Source organism: Apteryx rowi, unplaced genomic scaffold, assembly GCF_003343035.1.
Source record: "Apteryx rowi isolate R43461 unplaced genomic scaffold, aptRow1 scaffold_640, whole genome shotgun sequence".
NCBI lineage: Eukaryota > Metazoa > Chordata > Aves > Apterygiformes > Apterygidae > Apteryx > Apteryx rowi.
The window spans coordinates 477-27,132 of record NW_020450917.1 but is presented as its reverse complement, the minus strand read 5'-3'; the positions used below and the strand labels follow the sequence as shown (position 1 = coordinate 27,132).

The 26,656-nt window shown below is 36.8% G+C and overlaps 2 long non-coding RNA genes across 2 annotated transcripts; both read left to right on the top strand.

Moving 5' to 3' along the window:
• The first annotated feature begins 619 nt into the window (after nucleotides 1-619).
• On the top strand, nucleotides 620-16,766 carry LOC112974955. Its single transcript, XR_003256437.1, has 4 exons — nucleotides 620-697; nucleotides 4,627-4,743; nucleotides 5,962-6,050; nucleotides 16,695-16,766. It is a non-coding gene; the product is annotated as an uncharacterized LOC112974955 (long non-coding RNA).
• A 623-nt stretch (nucleotides 16,767-17,389) lies between these two features.
• LOC112974954 lies at nucleotides 17,390-26,365 on the top strand. Its single transcript, XR_003256436.1, has 4 exons — nucleotides 17,390-17,506; nucleotides 18,418-18,520; nucleotides 22,161-22,312; nucleotides 25,893-26,365. It is a non-coding gene; the product is annotated as an uncharacterized LOC112974954 (long non-coding RNA).
• The last annotated feature ends 291 nt before the right edge of the window (nucleotides 26,366-26,656 follow it).

Below are 26,656 nucleotides of genomic sequence, written 5' to 3'. Positions count from 1 at the left end.
TTAAGAATAGAGGCATTGTCTTTTATATACTTATTGTGATGTATTTCGTAAGTTTACTCACTTGTTTTCCTTTTACTGCTTGAAGGAGCCTGATACTGAAATTACCTTGAGGTGAAAATATTGAAAACAAAATACAATATATATACAAAAAATTGTTGTAACAAAGTGATATTATCAGGCTAAAAGCATATCAGATAAAATGGCATTGCTACTCTAATTTCAGCACTATAGTGTTCACAAAATCAGCTTCAAAATTAGAGTAAGACCGTGTTATCGTTCAAGCTGATTGTTCTGTAACTTTCAAGATAGAGCAGAGATCACTTTTTTTTTTAGTCTTATGGACTCTTGGTTCTTCAAATCACAATCCAAGATGAACTTGGACTTAATTGGGAGTAAAAGCAGCTGCAAGGTTCACAGGCATCATACAATTTCAATTATAGTCTACATTTGCACTCATTAATGTTTATTTTTACTCTTGTATCAGTAATGAGTAGCCCAGCTAGAAAGATTTATTTGCCAGCTAGAATCACGTGAATGTTAGCAACTGGAATTTGGTCACTAAATAGAATATAATTACTTTTTATCTCTTTCTTTTGTTTGGTGCCATGAAATTCTAAACAGCTTGCCTCCCATAAGGGTGAGCTTCAATGCAAACTTCCCGATTGCTTGCAAAGACACAGATTGTCTGAATCTTCTGGTAAGGGATATATTAACTTTGTTTGATATTTTCTTTTACTAAATCTAAAAAATTCCTGTAAAAGAAAACAGCAAAGCGTTTATCAGATTTATCATCCAAAACAAAGTCATGAAATTACTTATTTTTCGATATAATTTGAGGGTTCACAACCATAAATGAATATTTATATATATGTATTTACACACATCAGCAAACACAGACATAATATACAAACATGCTTCATTTAAGAACACATACCCTGAACCTAATCCATAGCCTTTAGCTTCATGAAGAGTCCAATGAAATCAATGGAACCAATGTGCTGACAGTCCTTTGCTACATCCTAATAGCTTAAAAAGAAAGGCCTTGTTGCTCCAGTTGCATTGCAAGATTTCTATTGTTTACTTATATGCTAAGACCTGTATTTCCATCCATCCATCCATTTATATACATGTACTCTGCACATCTCAGTAGTAATCAAAGCCTGAAGCTTGGAATTAATCCATGTTCAGTCCCAGATCTACCAAAACCAAGGAACAGAGTAATAATCATTTCCTTACACTTTTCCTTATGTTCATTTTGAGAGTAGCAGATCAATTTTATGTTGAGTTTTCTTTTTGCTTAGAAAATGCTGTAGTGAAAGGAATTATAGAGAAGCAATCTCCCCTTTTATTTCAGATAAATACAGAAAATCTGGTACGGATCCCCTGATTGGAAAATACCCCACTCCCTTATCCTCTGCATCACAAACATTTCAGAAGTGAGAATGCCCAGAATTAGTTTAAAATACCAGAGTCCCATTAAAGCCAATGGAGTTCTTTCCATTTATAGTAGCCGAGGGGGTTGTCCTGAATTTCTTTCTGAAGAAGAATGTGCAAAGAAGATTTCAGATATTTACTATGAAGTGGTGGACATGTTGAAAGCTTAACATACTGCAAAGAGATGTTCCTAAAATATGAAAGAATGACCAAGAAAGAAAAAGGCATCTTGTAGATAATAWCTAATTTCCTTTTTTTCCCCCTCTAAATTGAATTCTACACTTTTGGCAGTGAACATAAGTATCTGATTGGCACGATTGTCTTATTCCTAAAATGGATTGCTGATACTTGAGGAATGCTGTCAATAAAAAATGGAATCATTTAAAAATGCTTATAGGTGTTTCTAAAATTAGCACCCCTTTAAAGAGACTATTTGCATGACTGATCAATGGATACACATATGCATGGGAGACACTGGTTAATAAAATAAATGAGAAAGAAAGGAAATACTTTGGGAGTTCTTTTTTTTCTATACTTTGTGTGGAATTTGAAAAAAAAAATTTTTTTAATCCCAAGTTCAAAAAGACCTCACTAACTTACCTTACTCACACCAGCTGCCATTCTGCTTTTACCATTGTAGATGAGTGAGTGCTTAAAAAAGGAGAACAAAGCACAGTGGGCTCCAAATTCTCAGTATAGACATTCCCCCAGTTTCTGAAAGTTTTAGGATGGAGTTCTGGCTTCATTAAAATCCATGGTGAAAATACTGCAGACCTCATAACAATGAACATTTAATCTTAATGTTTATTTTTACTTATTTATTTTTTAATAATAAAAGCTGGCACATTAGGGAATGTATGAGATTTCATTCTACCAAAGAAATCAATTAAACAAAGAAAATAGATTAATAAATGAGCTTACCAAAGTAAAACTAGAGTTATATGAAAGTACATCATATAAAATGAACAATTTTTTTTCTTAAAAAGTTTGCACAAAAAGTTGCCTTTATAGTTGTCACTCTAAGAAGGTTTGATAGTAACAACTGAGACAGTAACGTAATAAAAAACTCACTCGTCAAAAGTAAAATGTGACATTTGGGCAAACTTTATCAATGAGCTATTTAAAAGTATTTTCATTTATATTTACATTTTCATTTACATTTTAGGATTAACATTTTTTTCTTCTCTAGTTAGGAATCTGTAAGCTCAGTACGGCCAAAAATTATTATTTCCTTTGTGAGAAGGACGTATGGTTGCTGAATAATACATATTGTATTCATAAGATAATTCATAAGTGGTGGTTCTTCTCACCCCCAAAAGCTGAATTTTTTCCATATTAATAATGCATTCATCCTTCACATGCCCTGTGAGATAGGGTAAGGGAAGAGAAAATGGCAAAGGCATAAAGTAATATTAGTTCCCCAGATTTTGATTATGGCTGCAGCAATATAATCATGCTTAGAAAATTTTGATCATGAATCACACACAATTAAAGTCTAAGTTTAAAACGTGATGCATGCAATGTGAATCTATAGGCACTTATTATAGCTGCAGAGGGCATAAGCCGCCACTTGGGAGATGGTTATAGAAACCATGGGCTCAGCTCCCTTGTGTGAATAAGCTCTTTCACCCCTCAGTGAAGACGATCTGGATTTTCATGAGACCTCCTGTGTGCAGAGTGGGTAAAGAAACTGCGCTGATGCGGGAAGATGTCAAAGGGGGGCCGCGGTGGACCAGCCATTGGGCCAAGCCACCTCCCTGGGGTACCGGGGCAGGCAAGGGGTGGGCAGCAGACCTCCTGCCAACCTGAATTTTCTATGATTCTGCCATTCAAACTTCATATGCTAATTCTTCTGCTGGAGCAAGGGAATTGGGGCAAGAACAGCACCTCTGTTAAAACTGGGATATCCTCAGAAGCCTCATTTCTAAGATTCTTATGTGATGCTAAAGTATTTGTTTTACTTCACTTTAAGAGTGCCAGAAGGCAAAACCATCCTACATACAACATAGGGAAAAAGCAGGAATTCAACATGTCCAACAACAATAAAAAAGGAGAATATTTGTTTAGAAAATTGAGTATTGTTTTAATGGCCTAATATTAATTAGCCAGGTTTGAAAATGATGGTCAAGTTATTAATAGAGCTTAGAGGCACTGCGTACAAAAATACAGTTGGGTTTGTATTACAAATTTTTCATAAATAGAAAGAAAAATCTTGAAATTTTTTGCTTTCAATTTTTCTTTGCTTGTTTTTTCTCATTCTTGCATTGTGCAACTTGGATTGGGAAAGGCCACCTCTGTCTTACAGTGCTGACTCCTTGCTGTCTAGGCTTTACAGACTTTTACTTGTTGATAATGTGCTTTGTGTAAGAGAGACCAAGATTAGGCTCAATAGTTCTACTTGCAGTCTGCCCCTTTTCATGTTGAAATCTAGTGCAGAATCATTAAGAGGTGGGTTTCTGCTGAGATATTTGGGTCTAACATAGCGGCAGCTGCCTGTCTGAATGTATTATTTGATTAAACTTTTAAGTGCCCCTTTTCAGCCTGTGCTTGCGTGTGTGCAAACTAAAACAACTCAGATGTACAAGTGGTTTAGAGATGGCTATGATGACTGTCAGTAAGACTCTAATTTCCCTCCTCAGTTGCTGCTCTGTGCAACCCTTTATGCATTTATCTTTTCATATAAATTCTACTTACTTTAAGTGCTGATTTATATTAAAAAAGTCTACAAATGTAGCCATGAATTTATACATGTTGATGTGTACCTTTCAAATTAAATTAATAGGTAAAAAAAAAAAAAAAAAGTTGAACTCATAGCCTGCTCATTACTTAACCATCTTCAGAAAAAAAAAGTGTGGAAAATATATATATTTTTTCTTCTGGAACTTTTCACTGAGTTTTCTGTACTAGGCTTTAACGAAAATTTATCAGGTATGATACAACTTGTCTACTTATCACTTGCTATCCACTTTATCCATCTTCCAGCTTGTTTTTTTTCTCCTTGTCTCTCTCTACTACTATTAATGTACTATATTCTGCTCCTGTGTTTTTCCTAAAGTGTCTTGATGTTCTCATATTTATACCCAAAATTGTAACAGCATGTCCCCCATTACAAGTAAAGTATAATACCATAATGTCCCCAATGCTGAAAACACTTAGCTTTATTTTACTTACATTATTTTGTAATTATTACAGTCAATAATGCTGCCCTATTCCAGAGTGCCAGGACGCCAAGAGCCTGCCTGGCGCTTTGTGGCTCTGAGGGAAGCACACAGGATGCACCCCTGTCAAGCACTCTTGGATTTACTTGTGGTGAGTAGCTGGTACTGGTCTTCTCACTTCTGGATAAAATGTTTGACCACTGAAATCAGTGGGCATTACTCCTTTGACTTTGATAGGAGCCAGTCTGTATCTGCATAAGCTTCGAGGAAAATATAATTTAGCTCCCAAAAGTTGTTTCTTACTTCTGGAAAGTTTTTTACTCCAACTGGTTGTTAAGCAAATATTGTCCTGGATTGTAAATTCATTTTTCAGTCTCAGGTAAAAATATTCCTGACAAGAACTATGGCTCTGAGGTTTCTGACTTGGGAAAGAGGGAAATGTGCAATATAGTGGGTCATAATAAAATATAGCTTCTATTCCCTGTCTTTTGCATCCCTTCAGTCATTCCTAAGGGTACAGTTATAGATTCAATCACTCCTTGTCCTTCCTATCACTATCGTAACCCCTTCCTGCCTTAATTTGCTCACGGTGCAAATCAGCTCCAACTTTCCTACAGACACAAACATATGGATTTGAGATGTGGGTTGCTCTTGCAGAAGGAGATGGCATCTTTTACTTTCGCTGAAACTGAACAGGCAATTGTCACAATTCAAGCTATTGTGCTAAATTAAAAAAAAAAAAGAGGGTTATAAAATGAGAGACTGCGTATGGGTGGCAAAACTGGGCGCTATGTAAATGTTGTGCAGAGCAAGAATACACTTATAAAATAGGCAATAGAGAATTAGAGGAAACTATTTCAGTTTACATTCAAGTATATTATGGGACTGTTTATAGGGCCTAAAAGAACTTTCCGAGCAGTAACACATGTAGTATGAGACCCAGAGGTGATAGAATCTATAAAGGTGAATAGACATGTAAAACCAGAATAACTTGTTAGCATTTACATTGTTGCTGCCTTCAGGCTATGGCAACTATTTCACTCACCTTTTAGAAATTTGTTCAGTGTTTTTCTGTGGGGTGGATTAAAAGACAGCATTTTTTTAAGGTCAGGGAACAATGTCAATGATAAATCAAGCTAATCTTGTACAATTCTTTCAGTATAATGAAGGACACATGTGAGAACCCTATAGAAAAAAGTACTGTTATTAATAATGGACTATGAAAGAAGGTGGGAAAGGCTTGGTTTATGTTCTTGTTCCTCCTCTTTAATTATAAAGTTCAGATGATGTACATATCTCTGGAAAGTAAAAGAGGGAAGTTTCCCGTTTGTGTTATGTTAGAAATTTATCTTTTATCACCCTTTTCTAGGTGACTCCTTGGAGTCTGTAGACTTCTGGACAGAAGAAGAAAAGAGGGAATTCTGACATCAGAAAAGTCTATGCAAATGAAGAGGGAAGGTGAGTTTTATTCACACTGTTTGGTTTTAATTTCAACTCAAGTACTGAAAAACACTCAGGAGAAAATTTATCTCGCTCTCTTTCTTCAGGGCAGAAAAAGTTCAAAGTGAACATGTGAGGTCTCCAATTACTCCTCCAGCAAAGTTATGAGAGAATTAGCCTTCCTGGTAGCTTAAAGGTTAAAAAAAAAAAAGAAGAAAACCCCTTTCTCTCTTACATTTTATCATGCGTTTATCCTTCTTTATAAATTATTGAGAAACACGGCAATTAATACTTTATCTTTTAAAACATTCTTATCTAGATTTTTGAACAAATGGAGAAATGGATGGGGCATTCATCCATCTTTTTATTACCTTTTTCCCACACTGGGGAGTGCTTCATACTTCCATGAGCCATAACAAATGGTTCCATTTGCTATGGGATTTGCTCTCAGCTGGGACAGAGACTGTGGTATGTCTTTACTACCAAAAAGATGCATGTTTTAAAGCAAGGAAATCAATATGCATTACTATCCTGCTCTAAAATCCCAGTGGAGTCAAACATCATTTTTACTACATGGTACCTCAGTGAGGCCACCACTAAACTTTCCGAGGTGGCCATACTCAAGTGCGTTAGAGTAAATCAGTAGAGATTTGTTTTCTTGAGGGTTTACTGAAGAAAAACCCACCCTATTTTAGTTATCTTTTATAACAGAAAAAAATATATTTCTAGGGGAGTGGTAGAATTTAAGGTAGGCCAAAAAAAGAAGGAAAAGAATCTCTTTTCTGTTGACTCATTCTGTAGCCCACTGCAGCTTGGCTCTCCTGATGTGCCCATCGAAGAGCCGCTAAAGAAATTGGGTTTTGTTTCTAAATGGATGTGTGTGGGAGACTCACATTCACACCTTGCCTGTAAGAAACTAGTCTCTCCATCCCTTTTTACAGCTGACTAAACAAACAGCACTGGCTTAACAAAGAACCACAAACAGCAGAACTGATTATAGCCCACGCTGAAGAAGGAGCTTGATTCAACAAGGTTGATGAAGGTCAAATGAAACATGGTTCATATTTCCATTACCCACCAAAAAACTTGCTTTATATTACATTTCATTACACTACATTTCTAGAATTTCAGTCCAAAGCCTGGATTCTCCACCTACTTCATTAGCCCCTGGAGTGGACATTAGTGTCTTTGAGGTATGTACCAGTACCACCTCTATTGCAGGAGCGGTCAGTGTAAAAATTTTGAAGGCATCAGTATCTCTATTATTAGAGCCGTATTAACCCCAACATGAAAGCTTCCTTTATTTAACAGGACAGGTGTGTACTTTACAAGATCACTTCACAGTTGCCCTTGATAGACTACAATATAGTAGCTTAGGTCACCTAATTTGGACTCCAAGTTAGAGGTAAAGGATAGCATAAATTTCTAATTTTCTTTTAATTGCTTTAACCCTATTTGTACCACTACATTGTTTCCCAATTAATCTACAAAGTTCGATTGCATGTAAGGAGACATGAACAGGAAAAGTTCTTGACATACAAGGCTTTGAGCTGAATACTATTATTATTAAGACCTTTCTTATCCTGCAAAGATTAGTATACTGGGCCAAAGAAGAAGCCAGTGCTCAAGTACTTCAGCTGACTTTGTTTCTGTAACGTTGACAGACCTTTTGACTGTTTTAGTGACAGTATAATTCCATGCACTTAATATTATAGGGAAAACTATTTAAATTTGCCATTTAAATTCTGTTTCTCAGATTTGCCTGACAGCTCTTGGAAATCACAGCAATACACCTGAAAGCAGCTAAGGGGTGTATGCCTGCGTGTTACAATTCAGTGTACTATGGAATCACTCACAGGGCTGAAAACAGTAACTAGTTCACATGGATTCTCTCTACTATGACTACTTCCAGCAGTCAAACTGTCTTTAATATCTCTATATAAAACTGCCGTGTTCAAGGTAGATACATCTATATATTTTCTTGGCAGGCACTTTATATACAATTGTGCATTCTGAACAGAATGAAAGTTTAACTTCAGGCTAAAATGTATGGAAAGTTTGAGGAAAAAGGTTAAAAAAGCCTCTAACATGACCATTGTAAATATTTTAAAAATATTTACTGAAGTTTCTCTGTTTTGGCCTAAAATCATCATAGACTAAATGCCTCAGAAAAAGTCCAAGGATGACCACAATGAAGATGTATTTTTTATGAAAAAACTGTATAAACCCCAGGAATTCCAGTTTGCATTTAGAAGCTGGTGTTTCAGAAGTATTTGCCTAGGAGTGGAGGAAGGGAAGAGAAAGAGGCCAGAGGAAATGAAATGTAAGGAGAGGGTTAAGCTAGCTTTGAAGTCAGGATAATTTAAGGTGCGTGAAGATGCAGGAGTCAGATTTGTAGCCAGGATATGAATGACTTAAAAATTAAGACAAAGTGCAGAGCGTAATAGCTTTCTCCAAAAGTGAGCAAACAACAACAACAACAACAACAACAAATGAACAGGGAAGATAAGTGGGATGTGTCATAGATAATAATTATGAAAATTACACACAAACGATAAAAAACAATAATTATGAAAAGGTTTAAAGACTATTAATTGGCAGAATATTCTAGGACAACTTTGTTTTGCACACATCCTTTCAGTGCATGTAGGCATTTCCTGCTTCAGCTGCAGTTTACTCAGATGTATAATGGAAACAGGAAAAGATACTCTTATGAAGTTAAATGCAGTCTTTTGTAAAGTGTGAATATAGGTATGCATAAACCATGGGCTCTTAGTGTCTGATGGAAAATGGGTAGGAAATGGTATAAATTGGCAGGTGTATATTCGATGGGGATACAGCCATTTACCTTAGGTGAGTATTTGGTTCTTTTTTTGCTCATGTTATGTCAAGTCTTTCACACTGCCAAGGTGATTTTATTAATATACTGCTAGCTATTTATTGAACCATACCTGGCAGGATTCAAGTACCTTCTTCAGAGATGCTAAAAGTCCTGAGCTGACAGTGGAAACGATGTATCTCAATGCAGAGAAATGACTGTGCCTAAACATATAACACTGTGTCTGGAATGTTATGTCCAAGCAGTATAGTTGCATTTCAGGATGAAATCCAAAATGAGAAAAAGATAAAATGAAGGTAATAAAATGATGTTAAAGCTACAAGACAAGTCTCATTATATACAAGGAATTTAACTTACCAGGTTGGAAGAGAAGATCACTATGGATAGACATTTACACACTGAACAGCTATTTGGCAGTGTGAGCTTTCTGACCTTTCCACTAAGGCATAATAAAATCTAATCACTGGGAATTGGAGTTTGAGAAATGGAACTTCAAAATAAGATGTAATTAAAATGATAAACTCCTGGAATCATCTTTTTACTGGATGTTCCATTCTGCCATCATGGTTTTGTGTCTCAAGAAATCACAGAAAACATACATCCAGCCATAATTGCAAATTTGAAAGAAAATCTGCAAGTTCTGATTAAATAAAGACAAAGAAGCCAACAAAACTAGCTAATAAGTATCTCTGTATTAATTGAACAGTCCTTATCTACTTGTTGATTTTATGTTGATGATCATGCCAAGCAGTTCATGCAAAAGGACATAAAATGGCAAGAATCAAAGCATTACTCTTTACATGATTATAAAAAGACTAAAAATAAAAGAAGCCTACAATATTATTCTACTACAAATCCATTACTGGTCCATACTAAAATATTCATTTAATGAATGGAAATACCTAATTATGCTAAATGTTTGGATATATTTTGGCTTTCTTTGTGTTAAAGCATATTTGACATCTCAAATGAACGTATCAATTGTTTACTCCAAAATGTCAGGCTTATTATGTCTACTGATTCTTTATCAGCCTATAAAATCTGTTTGTCTTCTACATTTTAGGGAAATATATACAGTTTCGTGTCATGTGCACCACTGAAGGCAACGTTTTCCCCATTTTTAGGTGTCTGTCTTTCTTGCTTTTGAACTGGATCTTGGTTTTAGATGGATCAAAATTCCTAAAACCCCTTTAAGATAGCATCTTGTTTATTCAAAATCTGAAATTATCCTGGATGACTAATCCTATTTTTAGTTTTGAGGGATGTCACTCAGTTACGTTCCAAGTCACCCATATTTCACATCTGTATCATTTCATATCAGTGTCACCCTTCTGAAAGCTGAGCATTTCAATTTAATAAATGGAAGGTACAGAATTGCAATTAATTGCATCAAATGCATGAAATGCAAGATCATTTAACTTTTTGCCACATTTATTTTTGTGTATTCCTCTTCGAGCCAGTGTCCCAGAATGGAGTCTCCTACTTCAGACTGTGGAGGCTGAGAATCATGACAAATGCCTGTTCTTTTAAAAAGTACTCCCTAGAAATATTTTAAAGATCAGTTAGCCTCTGTAATCTAGCTTTTACGGATGTATATAAGAATGTCTTTATATGGTATGACCCAACTAGTATGTAGCCAGTTACCCTTTTATCAGCATAATTATTACAAATAAAATTGAGCTAGTACTGTAGATACTAGTTAATATGTCATTTTGATACAGTTTTCAAGTCATTCTTTAGCATTCATGTACATTTAAACAGAAAGTATGAAACCAATGTGATAAGCCACTCACTGCTGGAAGTTAGGCTTCTGAAGGAAACAGCTTTAGTAATGATAACATAGCAAACAGGCTGTAATGGTTGATAGCAGTAGGTGGGTTAACTCCCCATTAGTCACCTAACTCCCCTGCATCCCTACTAGATCTGCTCCTCATGGGCCAAACCTTGTACAATCCACTAGGACCTAAAATTCCTGTTTTTGAAATTAACATTGATTGACATGAGTGGGAGTTGAACACGTCGCTTGACTCCTACAAAATACTCATTTAAATTATTTGGACATCAACCTGACTTCTGAGTTGAAAAGTACCTCAGCCAGCACCATGGCATCTGTTCTATAACTGTGCACAGGGACAAGGAAAGATAAAATGTAAGTTTTCAAACAACAAGGTACTCCTGCGTGATAGCTGTGCCATTATTATGGTTTGATACTTCATATTTTTGTGAAGAACAAAATCCTCAGAGTCTGGCACAGTAAAATACATTACAATCTATCCTTGAAAGTTATAAATTGTTAGATTAATTCAGCTTAGTAAAGAGAGTTAATGGGAAACAAAGTGTGTGTGTGTGTGTGTGTGTGTGTGTGTCAGGGTGGGCACTTACGTGCTAAGATTTCTGATGGATGGGTGTTCATCTAGCAAACCACAATCAGAAAAATCTCTGCTTTAAATAGGACTGTGAAATTATTTGACCATAAGATATGGCACGTAAAGACCTATCTTGCTGTCTGGTACTATCACAGCAGAAAGATGAAATTCCCATGGTAAATTGCTCCAGCAAACAAATTCCTAGCAAAATGCAGCATTGGAGAGCTAGAGCTAGACAAATTTAGTATAAAAATAATAGGCGCAGTTTTTATTGTGAGGTTAATTCATCACAAGAACAACTTACTAAAGTGCAATGGAGCCTTCAGAACTTGAAATTTCTAATCAGGGTGTAGTTTTCTCTAAGCAATACTCTAGTTTAGCCAAGAATTATGAGTTTATGTTAAGAAACTATGGGGAGAGTCTGATTTCTCTATGAGATGATCTTTTGGCCTTAAAAAATGTCTGAAATGTTTAAGAATGCATGACTGGAACAATACTGGGCTTATTGACAAACATTATATTGTGATGTGGAGAAGCCAAACCAAAACTTTAAAAGTTCTGCCTTAGGTCCTTTTCAAGAGAAAATTCTGTATTATCTTCATCAAAGGCATCCATCAACACGGAAACAATTTATCAGTGATATTCTAGCTCTGAGAGAGAGGGAGAACTAAATGGTCCCTTGCAACCAACAAACATTTCTAGGATTCTGTGATTTTGCTTGCTCAGTATCACTTAAAAAATATCTATGTCCTTAGGCCAATTGCTACACTTGTGTACAGTCATTGAAGTGTTTTTTTGTTGCTTATAATTTCTATGAGTAGAAGTTAGTCTTATGTAATTAGTACTTTACACCACATTCACAAGTACGGTAATTCAGACTTTGTTGACAAAAGCTTGGCAGTTTCCTCCATGTTTATGTGGAGTTTCCACATACAAAAGTCTTGGATAATTTCAGACATACCTGAAATGAATGGTAGATATGGGCTTTCAAAAACTCTGGAAATGGAGATTTAAAAAATTTATTTAGGTGTCTAATTTTGAACATTCACATTTTTAAAAGTTTACTTTGAAGTGCCATACCTAACATTGTTTTTAAGTTTTTCCTATTAAAATTATTTTTAAAGTTTTGTTGCAAACAAGCACTAACTTTCCAGCTTTTTATTAAAGCTGTGAAAGTATTTAAAATGAAATTTTGCAATCCAGAAAGCTGGCATAGCATAATAGTTTCAGTATCTATATTTGTACTTTTGCTTTGTTTGTGCGGTTCTTAAACTCACAGAGTAGAAGAATAACAATGCAATGCTGTCATTCTTTGATGGGCAGATGTTTCAAGAAGCGCAACTAAATTATTTTTTTTTCATCATTGTTTAAAAAGCCACTAGTTGTAGAATGGATTAAGTAGAGATAGAAAACTTCTTCCAGCAAATCCAAGACAAAGCAGGGTACATTCTTGCATTAGGAAACACACAGAATATTAAGTTAACTTCATGCTAAAATAAAGATGGTGAATTATACAAAGGAAAGAAACATAAATAGTAGGGCTTCGCTGTAATTGTTGAAAAATACTTTTTTTATATGTGTGTATATATAAAACTCTCAGTCTTTTAATATCCATGAGAGAACTAAAGGTGTCTGGGAAAATAAATCATGTGAGAATTTGAGTACTGGCTGCTGCAGAGCCAGAGGAGGTTTGGACAATGCTCTGGAAAAGTGAAGTGTTGTGGAAAATATTACAGTGTTGTGGAAGAAGAAATAGTTTATTAAACATAAGGGCTGCAAAAATGAAATGATGTGTGGTCTGGCAAATGTTTCTTTTTTAAAGCTATGCATCCTGCTCATCCAAAAATATGCTGGAAGAACCCAGAGCTAGTTGAGGACCAGCAGCTGTATATGCCTGCTGAGCACAACAGTCAGAGAGAGTTAATGCAGATCTGCCCCTCGTGTGTCTCTGATGCAGATTACAGCTGTTTTTGTCTGCAAGTAGAATAATAAAGACATCATTTTCAGAGAAATACTGTATTCCTTTTAGGATTTTTTTTAGAAGCAGTTGCCAGTGTTTACTGCTCTCCAGAAAAATTGAAATAATATTCTTAAATTATATATAACATTACCTATGCTTTGTTGTATTACCTTGTTGCAGGGTAATAATCTGTGCCCAGATGCATGTATTTATGCTGTTGCTGTCGGTTGACCACATGGATGTAGCACTGGGAAATAAATAGGACTAAAAACCTACAATTCTACAGTAATACCGGAAACTGAGGCCACTGTTAGTACTGGTGCCCTTGGTACCCTAAATGGCAAGTCTGAAGTACAAACCCACAGGAACAATATATAAGACAAATACATAGTTGTGGTTCAAGAAGTGGAGACTTTGTAATGGAAATGTAAAAGATTTTCTGGTTGGCTGTTGTCTTTTACTGCTGACACCAGCTTCGGCCTGGCATTGCAAAACGGTAAACTAGCACAGCAATCCTTTATGCATCGCTTTAGAGTTTGCCTCAGTGTGAAGCCAAAGAAAGAATTCAGTAATTTCCTTCTAGACTTATTTGCCCTCTATATCACTGAATAATTAATAAAGATAGTTATAGAAAATAATCTCCAGCTGAACTTTTAAGAGTGAAGAAAGAATGGCAGAAGTTTCTTTAAACTAATTAATAGCTTCTTTTTGAATAAGCAATGCTTAAATAACATTGATGGGCTTCTAAAGGGTAAATTTGTCTGCATTATAAATGTGGACAAATGATGCTTTGGGATCTTCGCAGTCAGTACTGGCTGCAGGCATTGATTGCTGCTGTTTTGCTTGCTCAAGAGGAATAGGGAGAAGAGAGCCAGCGTTATGATGCCACTCCCCCAAGTGCAGTCACAAAATGCATGGGGACAGGGTCACACCATAACCCATGCACAAAATGATTGGCACCACTTGATCCTAATATGATCACAGATGTCTATAAACACACTCCAAAGAGTGGCATCACTCCGAAATTTTTTCAGGACAGTCCCATCGACAAAGGTCTCATGCTTTTGACACCTTGGATGCACTCTAACACATTGGGCTTCCTCTCTGCTCTCCTGCAGTGTTGAGTCTGCTCATTTTGTAAGAGTTTGGGACTGTCTTACCACTGACCTAAGGCTTGAGTGCTTGAGACAGACAACCTTCCTTTCGTCTTTAGTTCAGAGACATTTAAAACAAAATATAACACAACATTCAAGATGTTGCAATCAACAGTTTTGTAATCAACAATCATCATTTTGGGAATGGGCTTCAAGACATAGTGATATAAATTTTTCAACACCAAATTACCTCAACTTAGCCAAGGAAAAAAGTAAATATGCCATGTTTCCATGGATCCTTAGTCATAGTGCTTAAGGTTATGGCCAGTTAATTCATCTGAGTATACTGTGGGAATCTGAACACAGTTGCAGTCCCATTTTTAGTATGAAATTTTTTGTTTCTTTAGGTAAAGTTGTGGTTTCAAAAAATTAGAAAGACATATATTTTATTGTGGCAAATTGTCACTGGCCTTTGTTTCTTTATTTTTCAGATGATTATAATGGTGCATTCAGGGTATTATATCTAGTTATTCTCCTCTTTTATGATTCCCAATTTCCTGCACTGCTTTCTTGTCCCAAACCTATATGTTTTACAGCTAGTAATTAGCCAGATTTGATATCATTTATTTGAATTTATTTATTATGTCTTTCTTTCCATTTTCTGTACTGTTAAACTGTAAACATCTGTCATTTTATACCAGTTTTAGAGGTAAGAAAAACATTGAGCTTTTGTTATAAAATTAATGAAGAGAGATCCCCTGTAGATAATGATGAAGTGGAAGAAATTAACATAAAACTTTCATGAAAAGAATTATTTTACTGTATAAAACATCTATTTTACAGCACCTACAATTGTGATAGCACTTCAGAGCACAAACCAAAAGAGTTTACAATTTCATTTCAGATGCAATGCAATTTAGAGCTTGCTTCCAGGAGGAAAAGGATTTTGAAGAATGTAGTTAGCTGACACGTAACTCACTGATACCAGATGGTCAGGTTGCACAGTGAGGTTCTGCAGTATATCAGCTTGTTGCAGATAAGCTCTGTTGGAAAAATTGAATTTTAGGTTGCCAATCCTTGCTCTGCTCCACCACAGCAGTAGTAATGTACCACACCTAAATAACATTTCCAGAGACAAATAGGGAGGCAAAATTAACAAGGAGGCAAAAATGAGGGCTGAATTTTTCTGAACTGGAAGGGTTGTGACACCAAACAGAAAATATTCCAGAACCTTTAGGGGAGAGGTAGGATGTCAGATTCCACTCCCAGTTACACAGCAGTAGATTCAGAGTAACTTTTTACTGACTTCATTGGAGCTACTCTGGATTTACACCAACTTCAATGAGACCTTAAAATGGTCTATTGAGAATTTGAACTTTATGCCTGAATTTACAAGAGTGAGAATTGGCTGAGTTATGCAAAGCCCGGCATAGACAATTATGTCCAAAGATAACACTGAAGAAGAACCTTTTGCTGCTGTTCTTACTGCATTTCTTCCACTATTAAACTCCACTCCTGTTCCAAACTTATCTGTGAGAATCAAAGGCTTGCAAGTACAAATGGACTAGGAATTATTTATTGTTCCTTAGCTTACTCTCAGGATAATATCCAATGGCCCATAGTTAGGAATTCTGCATATACCACGAATGGATTAGATGACCCATTAGATTCTTCAGATATCTATTTGTTCATTCTTAGAGTCTGTTACACCACAGATGTACAGGATATTACTTAACATATTATCATCACAGATTGTACTAGTGTGTCAACTACTTCTTTAATAATCAATGGGTTCACTAGCTCTGCTTTTCATATTTGAACATAAACCTCCATAAATCAAGTTTTTGAAAATCAGGCTTTCAAAAGAAGAGAAGCAATGTAAACAACGTGGTTAGAATCACCTGCATTCTTCAACTAAATATCAGCTGAGAATGCAAGGGAGTCAAAATCAAGTCCATTATTGCCAGATGTTGACATGTCTGTGTGCCACATAAGAAGTAAGCCCATTGATATGAACTTTTGTTAACTGATGACCATCAGAATATTACTGCTATCATATGCCTAATTTACATGTGTATTTAGGTATGTATTTTTGATAGGCAAGGCACCTAATGAGGTGATACAGTCAAAAAGTTAGGCACAGCACCCACTTAGATTTCTTTCTGAATTTCACTAAACACATATGTACCTTAGGCAACATTATAAATCCTTCTCCTGACCTCTTCTTAACCATTAAGAGAAAGTATGTTTACCCTGAGGAACTTAAAGGCTGTATAATGGACATGCCTGAAGAGAAAAAACCACTGAGATTTCTTTCTACAAAGTCACTAAAATTAAATACAGGTAGTTGGGAGCAGGGGGAAAATTCAAACAGGTATCTTCTTATTTGTTCTCTCATTTCAGTGTGGTTGAGCAGTTGACTTGGTTTCCCTAATCAGCTCTGCTTCGATTTCCAACTTACATGATATGGTGAAGGTTTGCTTTTATTTTTAATAAATATTTTCTTGAGAAAAATTACTCTTGGCTCAAGTTCTATTCCTTTGCATTTTGAAGCAGCAATTAAGCAATTGAATTAAAGTCTGTAAATAGCAAGTGTTTCCATTATAAAACCACTAGCTGCTCCACCTCTTTAAAAAGTAGCATGATAAAAATGCCTCAGAAATTCTTTGAAATCAGATATCTGACAGTATCTGATCTTCATCTTTAAGAGAGTGGGAAGAACACAGGTTATGCAAAACCCATGTATTCCTTCCAAACCAGAACATTCTCCAGTTTCCCAGCTACAGTTCCCCCCTAAATTACCTTTTCAAGGTTTTATTTAGTATTACTGTACTTAAGGCATTACTGATATTCAGGTGCTTCAGTGCAACAGACTTTGTTTTCGATTACTTAAAGCAGATAAATGTTAATCTTTCTTGTTTCTTCCCAACTGCTCTGTGGTCTTTGACATCTCTTTCATTATACTCCAGATGTAAACAGATTCTAACTGCACAGCTTCTCTTCTCGTTCTGCTTTTTTTTAAAACAGCAGCTTTTTTGGCTTTGGCATCAACATGAAGATAATTAGCATGTGGTCTCCATTTGCTTGTAGGTTGAAGACCCCCACCCTAGATCAAAAACAATTTCAGTTGACTGAAACAGCATTTCCCAGCAAATGGAAATGATGCATATCTGGCAACTTTTCAGTGTAAAATGAATCATCAAAACATACCGATTGTAAGCATCTTCACCCTTCCTTCCCCCAGCTCTTAATCCAAAAATGGCTAGGCACAGCATACAGCTTCTTCTTCTTCAGTATGTATGCAAAGTACATAGGGGTACAAAGATAAGCACTTGATTGCAAGGCAGCGATAAAATGAAAAAACATATAATTTGAATCAGATTGGTTAAAATTAAAATTGCATCAAGCTATTTGCCAGAGATTCAAACTGTGGAGAGAAAATTCATTCCTTTCCTAAACTGCTTTCATTCTCTCTCCCCCTGTGTGTCTCTGTGTGTCTCTCTCCCTCCCTTCACTCAGTGTAGGAGTTCTGCATTGCTGTTTGTTTATTTGGCTTCTGATTAAAAAAAAAAAAAAAAAAAAGGATTGAAGAAATCCACTCATACTTCAAATGGAAAGCAAAGTTTTAAAAAGAAAATGCTCTCAAAAATGTCAGTGAAAAACTCAATGACAAAATATAATCTGCTCTTGGCACAGAAGTTAGAGGCAGTTCTGTGCCCATGAGGTAATATTCAGGGCATATGTGGAATATGGATCAACAAGGAGAAAAAAAAGAAAAAAGACATGAAAGGAAAGGAAGAGATAAGATGGTAGTGTGAGAAGAAGTTTTGAGCCTCTATGAGAGAAATTAGGAAAGTACATGTGCCATAAGAAAATCTGAAATTTGTAAAAAGTTTTTGCTTATTTTGAGTACCTTATTTAGTCTTTTGCAAACTACTACTGTTTTTTAAAGCCCTGGTCTCAGTTTCCTAACATTGGGACTTTCTGTTGCTTTTTGCAAGTCATTACTTCTCTGTATATTTGTAATATGAGGGTAGCACTCATAATGCTTGTACTAACAAATGGTCTGATGTATTCTTGCAAATTATGGATCTACAGCTTACTCTATTTGACATTTATTTTACAGTATTCATAAATTTGGACCCTCTGGGAAACACGTGACTACTGCTGTGTTAGAATCGCACACTGGTTTGTTAATGAAAGGCGACAGAGCAGTGCCATCCCTGCAGGTGAGTATCAATTTGTTCTTAAGGCAGGCCTGGGTGTCAGCTAGTGATAAAAAAAGTGATTGTTAGAGCCATATTCAAGGAACAACTCGCTGTCATGGATGTTGTTTCTAGCTATGCCCAGCTTCCAACTTTGGATGAGTTTATTATCAAATTTATGACTAATCAGTTCTATAACTGTATGCAGATTCGTGAAGGCTCTGATAATAATTCAGGCAGAGAGGAACATGAAGCCTGCAATGGTCATGATCTGTTCCTGGAAAGGGAGGAGAACCATGACTCCTCGCTGATCCTTTGATCTATATCAACTACATTTATGCCTTTGGTCTATTTGACATGCCTGCTGACTGTACTTAAGCCTTTTTTAAAGAGAGATCCGTGAGGCACTCATTCTGCTTTGCCTCAGAACTCCTATTTGTGTATTGACATATTCAATGTGTATATGAACTCGTCGTAGCAGCGTCCAACAGGAAAGCTTAGTTGTGGAGTCTTTGGCCTGTGATGATATATTTTTTTATGTTCATCTTTTTATACTGGGTCAACACAATAATGCAACTTACTAAAACTTAGTAATGATTGGGAAAAGCAGAAGAAAAGGATTGCTGTATAACTGGGTCTCTCCTTTAAAGCACGTTGGCAAGTGTGGTGAAAACTATTTTGTAAGAGAGAAATAGACCTTTCAAACCATTTTTCATATGTCACACATACACACATACTTCAGTATTATCCAACATCCCCAACAACAGTCTGCACCCAAAAATGTGGCCGTGGCCATTATGAAATGAAACTGAAGGCCATAAAAAGCCTCAGGCTCCTGGTTTACCACCTCTGATCTTCGCCCCCTCTGCAAAGTAAGGCAACCCTTCTTGGCCCAGCCTCCCAGGCAAAGAGATGCCACGCAGCCGCGTCAGCGTCAGCGTGGCACCAAGCCCAAGCTAATGCCGTCAGCCTCTCAGCTAGGTCTTCAGACAGCGTGGCTGGCCCGCTTCTGCTGGAGCCAACAGAACGATGCCAGCTAGCAGGGCATCGGACTTGGCCTTGCATGTTTAATGCGCATAATTTGTTTGGACTATGAGATAGGCGCTGAGGATCATCTGAATTGAGAAGCTGAGCATTTTAAAAACATGCAAGAGTGCAGAAAGTGCATGCTTGCTATTTTTTGAAAAAGAGATAGGATTATTTTATTTTTCAACCGGCTCTTATCTTCCCTCTTCCCCAAACTGTAAACTCCTTTCCCTTAAACTGGCAAATCTGACTTCAGAGGCTCTATGATTTTGTATTTAAATCTCTGTGCTTTGTTTTAAAATTACATATATAGTTTTAAAATTTATGTCTCCTTGCATAATTTTGCCTCAGAGTACACCAGCATTTCATGTTTTCTTTTGTTATGGCTCACACTCAATGTCAGAACTATAAAAGCTGCTGCTGCTAATTCACATTTGAGGAATGAACAAAGGGAGCTTTCTGTAGCCTGTGCACCTGGAATGTGAAGTGAGAATGGCAACTTTTGCAACCTACTTGTGCCAAGTGGCAGTGCCTTGCTAAAATGTAAAATTAAAATAAAAAATTGCAAAAAATGCTATAGAGATTGCTACATTATGTTTTAAGGCACTAACTTTGTTTTATGTTGATTCTGTGTTTCATTATTAGATTTAAAACCCATACTGTTTTGAATTGCTTGGCCAACCATCAGCACAAAGCAACAGAATTGCCAGCTCCTGCAGGATTTTGCAGCAGTGCTGAGCTACATTAATTGTGAAGTCTCTGCAGAATTTTTGTCTATCATGATGCAAAACGCAGACTGACTTTTAACATACAGAAAAAAAAAATCCCAACCCTCCCTTAATGGTTTTAGATGAAAGAAAAAGAGATTAAAAATGCATTTGTGATTTTGCCAAAGCAAAATACAACAGTTACTTGTTTCCTCTAACAATAGCTTAACATTTGTCTTTTTTCAAAAACTTTACAGTATTATGCAGCTATCATTTAGACAGTACCCAGAGCAGATTAGGAATAGAAAAATGTAGATTCTAGTTTCCCATGCTTCTCCCTGAGGAGCAGTTCAACAGTAAAAACCAGGGGCCACAATATTTACAAAAGTGTTTAAATTTATTCAAATGGTTTATCTACTTTTACAGAATTATTGTCATCTGAGCTGATGTTTTTGCCCTACAATATTGGAAATAGCTTTGAGTTCACATTTTCCCTGAATTGGTACTGGGAAGAGCTCACATGCCAAAAAATGCCAGAAAAAAAATGCTATGTGGTTTTAGAAAGCTTGGTTGAGATCTGGCAGATATAAAGATCTAAGAACAATCCTGGAACATCTCCTAAATAATTTGAATTTGGTTCTGAGGAGATTGATGAGATCAGAAAAGTTGGAAAATTAAGTATTTGGATAAATACAGCTTCAAGATTGGTTCCCCATCAGCTTTTTGGAACCAAAGTCAGACAAACTTTTCCAGAATTCCCAGGATAAACATCGCATGTTATGTTTAAAAAGCTGTGCCAGTGACTTTCCCATCTTCATGATCTACCGTTGTTTTTTGAAATTCTGAATCTCCTTTTAGGCAACACTAAACCTCTCCCCCCAGTAATTCAAGTGGAAGTAAGATTTGCCTAAAACTGAATACAACTCCTCAGTATCTCAAGCTTTATTTCCTTCAGATCACCAGATAAATATTATCTTTCTCTGTTTACTTTCTGCACTTGAATATCTGAAGTTGCTTAGATCTTCTATGAAGCTTAGACTCCAACTGCCTTTTAAAGATCGATTTAGGCTTTCCTCATTGTCTTGTACTTGACAGAGGCACAGATGTGTTATTTTAACAGCCTTTTTCGACCTTCTAGACATGGAAAACCCAACTGCTCTTCTGGGACTCTCCTATTTTTTCAGAGGCTGTAATTTGCATCTGGGCTGGAACAGTCCCTGGGGGGACAATCTGGTGGCTCAAAATAGATCAAGTGCAGTGTGCTTTGGATGTACCGATTCATGAGCATAAAACCACCTCCATCCTTAACAAGCTAGTGAAGATGGGATAAATAGCCTTGTGTGAGTAGAGTCTTCATTAGGATGGGGAATCTTCTGCCAGGAAGATCTGCCTGTATTCTAATCCTTTTATATAGCAGGAACAATGTAAAGGGTGTGAAATCCAGTATAGAAGTGGTTAATATATTTTAAAACAGTGTGAAGCAACTTGCAGTTCCTACCATGGTGATTTACAAAATTTCCTTTACAGACAAGTTTATTTCTCCCTCCTCCTTTCCACCCACTTCTGTCTCTTCGAAAGCGTCAGTCTTCACATTTAACTATTAAGTTTTGTATCCTCAGTATGGTTTGGTAAAGCCTGTGATGTTCAGATCCCCTCTGGGTTCATATATTTTTATTTCTCCTATTTTCTTTGTCCCACTGTATGCATTTATAGTATATATAAAATTCTCTCCAGTGAACTCATTATTTCAATTTTTTAAACATTCTCCCATATACTTCCCTTTTGACCGTAAACTGCCTGTTTCACTGCTTAAAATTATTTCCTGCAATCTCCTAATTTTAGCAACTTCTTCTTTCCTGCTTTTTTGATCAGTTCTCTGTGACATGCCTCATACTCCCCAGTCACCATATTCTCCTTTGTCTTAAAAATAGGTAAAGCTCCATGACTTGGCTTAGCCAACCTATGAAGCTAGAACCAAGCAGTCCTTTCAAAGCTGAGAGATGTGGGAAAAGACACAACCTCACTGCAGAGAAGCTCTTCTGCCAAACCTTCTGTCACAGCACCACTCTTGGGATGCTACCAGGTTGGTTACCAATGTTTTGGTCTTTGTCAGTTTGTATTTCACTGCAATTTGTTGATTTTTTCCCCATGTAATTACAGTTATGTGTCTTCTTATTGTCACCATTTTGATTTTATATGTCCTTGATACTGTAATTTCTCCATTATTTCTATGCCACTTCCTGTTTTACATGCTTCTTTCTGTCTTTCCAACCTTATTTCATGCATTCCCCTTGAAAAGATCCTACTTTGAGTAAAATGCTTGAAACATCTAGACACAATCACAAGAAGCCTAAGTACAGTCATGATTTTGCTGTTGTATTTTTACTTCACTTTCCCTTCAGTGTTAATCTATCTTATTGGTGATGTGATAGCTATAAACACTTTGTATACTCTTTCTGGGAAATGTCTACAGAGTATCTTGCATACTTTCAGGTGCTATATAATTTACAAATCAGTACAAATGAGAGCAAGCAAAAAAGTCATACCATGCTGCCTTCCGTTCCTCCTCAGTGATTATATCAGCTTGCTCTTCTTGTCACCAGAAGCCCATCTTTTTTCTGCTAATCTTTGCTCTCTACTATGCATAGCAGAGACTCCCACATTGTGAGGCTACTTTTCTAAGTAATATATGTCACATAACATCTCTGAGATGAACATTTCATTCTCTATGTTCTGCTCTTACAATGTACAATATTGCTTTCCAGGTTCTGCGCAGTTCAGTGCGCACGTGTGTGCACATGCATGGTATATATTTATGTATATGCATGTGTATACACTCCCACCCCCACCCCAAATAGGTGGATGGATGGAAGGGGAAAAATAAAAAGGTTGGAAGACAGATGTGTTGGACCTGACCGTAAGAGAGAGATTTCTACTCTGTTTTTGTCTATAGTACAGGAGCCAACATGAGAAAGCACTTAGAGGGTAAAAAGGAGAGAGTCATAATACAAAAACAGCAAGTGAGACAATCTTCACCAGATACTTTTCACAACGTTCAGTTGGCCAAAAAGTCAAACAAGAAGCAGATAACATGACAATAAACATAATTTACCCCTGTTCATCCAGTCCTTCCCCTACTAAAAAGCCCTTACAGCTTTATCAGGAAAAAATTTGTTCCACTGACAGACATATTAAATCACATGTTTTCATGCAAGTGACCACATTTACAACCATCACAGACTTTAATCATTAAAACATCATGATTTGTGCTGGTCTTGAAAACAAAACTCTGAAACCTGAATACAGAGAAAATGGATTCAAATTTTTGGTCTTTGTTTTTAAAACCAAAAGGAATCAGTGTCTTTAACGACAGGTCTACTCAGAGCTTTATAGGCTAGAATGGTGGAAACCGGTATCAGAACGAACTACAGGTTTATTACCTTTGGTCGGAAAATAATAGTATTTGTATTAAAATTTTCCTAGCAAATCATGGAGTTTAATTTAAAAAATGTTTTACTCTTTGGACTAGAAAAGTACTATGTAGAAAGGCTCAATCCACCAACATGACAGGCAGCAGGCTAAAATAAACTGGCACAAAATTAGAGTAAGAGAGAAAGTAATAATTGCTTGAACTGTAGGTTAAAGAAGAAAGAATAAGAGATCAACTCCAGTTATATACTGTAAAGCTTCAAAAGCTTCCAACTGAATCTTAACATTCATAGGTTATTAAAAAAATCAAGTTTATTTTATAAGACTTATTAGCTTGGAAACAGGATGGTAATAAATAAAGACCTACGGTAGACTAGAGGTGAACTGGGAATGAATACATTTCCCTTAATATATATCAGTCACAGGTGGTATTAAGCAGAGATTTTTGTCATCTCTGTGATTATTAAGATACAGGAAAATCTTTCAAGGGAAGCAGAGAAAGCTGTAAGCTTAAAGAATTTAAAGCTGGAATGCATGTGCATCTGGTTATACAGTGGATTTCTCAGTTTATCTGCTGGAAGAAAGGTCAGTTCCAAGTCCTGCTGAAGAACAGAAGATAGGTTAACAGGCTAAAGGATCTCTACATCCACCTCCTTAGCCCTTTTCAACTTTGCTCAAAAATGTAGTTGATTTGCATGCTACTCAACTGTCCTTTACCTGAGGACTATTTTAGTCCCAAAGGTGAGCACATTCAACCCAAACTAGACAGCTCCCTCATTTTTACTACTGAACATAAATTTACCTCACATATAAAGAAAGCTGATGGAAGTGAAATTGTAGCCAAGGTTTATCCCATGAATAGCATGGACATTTTTCAGTGTTTACCTCTTCTGTCTGGGAAACCGAGAAGAATCACGAGTAAGCTATATATATTTATGCAATAATTTTCCCTTAAAAAGTAGAGAGCTCAAACAACTGAGGAGGAAGGGGGAAAAAAGGAAGAGTGGTACTGTGAACATTTTTGAGATAATAAGAGTTTTTTCCTCCTCTTTGACCCTCCTTCCCAGCCCTGTCTGAACTGATGCTTGCTTAACAGATACTAGGGTATAAACCTTTTCCTGCGTATGGCTTACTAGCCCCGCTCTGGGGGCCGATGCTACAGGCTCACAGGTCCCGATCTGCTGCTGCTGCCACTGCCAGCCCCAGCCCCATTTCAAGCAGGGACAGCCCTGCTCGCCAGCCTGCCCCGGGCTGGGTCCCAGCACCGCTCGGGAGCGAGCCGAGGGCAGTGTCTCTGTGCCATTAATAAGCATACCAAAGGCCATGGCCCATGCCTGTCCAATTTATAGGGAGTGCTGCCATGAGCTTAAATGGTGGTAGAGTCATTTCCACACTGGGAACTTTCAAGATGAAAGGCACTAATGTAAAGGTAAAATAGTCTTAACACTGAAATCTAGACAGACTTAACAGTCCCTGCATTTCGTCCTACAGAAGAACTGGACTAAAGATTGGTAGTAACTTAAATGGTAAAATAGCCTAATAAATTATACCCCTGTGTAGTGATATAAATAAATTATACCCACAGGTAGTGATATAAATCTCCCTAGCAAAGACTTTCAAAGCACTGTACGAATACTAGATGCCTCAGCATCCGCTACACTAGCCAAGATATGCTCATTCATGGCTACTCTTTAAATAGAAAAATCCCATCTGGACGGGACTGCAAATACTTTCTCTAGACCTTGCTGAGGCTCCAGGTGTGCAATGTCTTCTGCAAGATACTCTGCACTGCTCCAGCCCCTTAGGAGCGTCTGTGGGTTGTCCTCATGAAGATGGTGTGTGAGCTTCTGACACACTGCTTTCCTCCAAGCAGATTTCTGTAAAAATGGAGTCATTCTGCAGCAGTTGTTCAAGTACTAGGAAACTCTCCAGACAACGCCTGCAGTGATGCACAGTTAAGAAACATAATCCATTTTTCCTAAAAAGCCTCCAGGTTAGGAAAGACAGATTACTGAGCTCATGCATCTGGAACTCATTTAAAGCTGAGCTGTAAGGTGTGTAAAGCAAGAAGGCAAGAGAGGTGTCTTTTACGGTGCGAGAAGGAAATGGAAATATAGGTGTTAAAGTAGGTGGCTAAGCTTTCAGCTTGGTAAGAGGAGAGCTTTGTAGTGTTTTCATTTGAATGCTGGAGAAAAGGAAAGTGCAGGTTGTTTTTTTTTCTGCTTTTATTCCAGGGAACAGAAGAAAGGAGCTGTATTAAAACAAGAAAACATTCATACTAAGATTAAACTGCACAAGGAGAAAGTCAATGTTATTTTCTTTGTCTGCTTCTGAGTGAAAAGTTCAACCAGTGTCATTATACAAACTTTGAGATACGTAACTGAAACAGGAGGAGCACAGCAACTCATATAAGTTTACGCAGTAAAAGGGTTGGGAGGAAAAAACCTCTCACCTTAGACTTATAATGGAGGAACTGGGCTTGTAGTTTATAAAGCACAGAGGAAGGCAGGCTGCTTTTGAGGCCTACTGCCCAGGAGATTGGCAGCTCCGCTCATAACATGGATACTTTGGTTAGGTGCTAAAATTAGGAGGAACAATTTCTATCCAGCAAATAACAGCACTGTACACAGAAGCCAGTAGTCTTAACATTACTTCTCCTGAAAGTAAATAATAAAAATAAATGATCTACTCTACTCTAAAATCAATGAAGAATGCTTGTCCTGACTATTTATATTACAGATTGAATAACTGCGATTGTGATTTAATGCTTATTTCTGGTGACTATTTTCTCACTTTTTAAAATGAAATTATATTTATAGACTTTTCTTTTGTTATTTATAGACTTTTCTTTTTGTTATTTATAGACTTTTCTTTTTGCTCTGACTAGAACTTGAGGATCTTGTTGGAAGTTGCGGGCTTCCTGAGGACCCCCGAGGACCTAGGAGGTGATTGCTGTGAACAGGAAAGGGGAAGCTAGGCAAGGACAACTGCAGGAGGC